Source organism: Fragaria vesca, linkage group LG3, assembly GCF_000184155.1.
Source record: "Fragaria vesca subsp. vesca linkage group LG3, FraVesHawaii_1.0, whole genome shotgun sequence".
Taxonomy (NCBI): domain Eukaryota; kingdom Viridiplantae; phylum Streptophyta; class Magnoliopsida; order Rosales; family Rosaceae; genus Fragaria; species Fragaria vesca.
This window is the reverse complement of record NC_020493.1, coordinates 9,430,771-9,432,061: the sequence shown is the minus strand read 5'-3', so window position 1 is coordinate 9,432,061 and position 1,291 is coordinate 9,430,771.

The window sequence follows — 1,291 nt, the reverse complement described above, 5'->3', positions numbered from 1 at the left end:
CATGTAGGTTTGAATCTTTTTGGAGACTCAACCTTGTTAGTTACTATTTTATCATCAGGAACTTTACTTTTTACAAACACAGTTCCACTATTCTTAGAGTTCTCGCCAGTTCCAAACCCTAAACCCTGTTTGTTCTTATCTGGTCTACCCATTCCACACATCTTGGTCAATTTTTCAGACCCTATTGAAAATTTAGCAAACTGTTGCTGAGATTCCTTGAGAGAAACTTCAAGTGCTAGCTTATCAGCCCTAAGACCACTAAGAGAACTTTCTAGACTCAGCTTTTCGGCTCTCCACACTTTTTGCTGGGATAGCAATTCAGCTTGTATCCTTGCTTTCTCTTTTTCACACTTTGCAAGATCTTTGGTCAGGATATCTATCTTAGATAACATGGACTTTGATGCGTTGACAAGTTCAGAGAACTTTTGCATTCCATCATCATCTTCATCATCCTCCGGAGTCTCGATCTGAGATACCGTGGCAATGAAGGCAACTGGATCTTTACCATGATTCAAAGAGGGATCAGGGACAACCCGAGCTATGAAAGCCACAGTGTCCTCCTGTTGATCAGACAAGGGATCCTCTTCACTGTCACTATACGTGACGACAAGAGCCTTCTGAGGGCGAATCCTCCTATTTGCACAGTCAACAGCTCTATGTCCCACACCCTTACACTCAAAACACACATCGCTTCTTTGGGAACTCTTACCCTTAGGATTTCTATCTTGTCCTCTATCCTGAGAGGACTCAACACGAGGATTTTTAGGATATCTGTCATGACCTCTATCTTGTGATGTCTCACCAAATCTAGGTTTCCCAAAACCCCGGTTCGAGGAGAACGGTTTCCTTCTTTTCTTGAGAAAATTTTCAAACTGTTTTGTGAGGAGGGCACACTCTTCTAGACTATATTCGACGTCCTCAGGAATTTTAATCTGTAAACTTGACTCAGTTTCCTTGACAGAGGAGAGGGCAATGGATTTTTCTTTCATCAAACCCTTCTTATGGGCTTCATAGGTTTTCAGGTTTCCTACTAGCTCTTCTAAAGAATAGGTTCTCAAATCCTTGGATTCCTGTATGGCTACTCTCTTATTCTCAAAACTAGGAGGAAGACCTCTAAGTAACTTTCTGACAATCCTAGACTGTTCTAGAGGAGAATCAAGACCAGCACACTGATTTGTTATGTTCAAAATTCGACTATAAAACTCATCTATTGACTCACTTTCGGACATTTTTAGCTCATCAAAATCTAACAAAAGATCTTGGAGCATCTGTTCTCTCACTTGCTCATTAC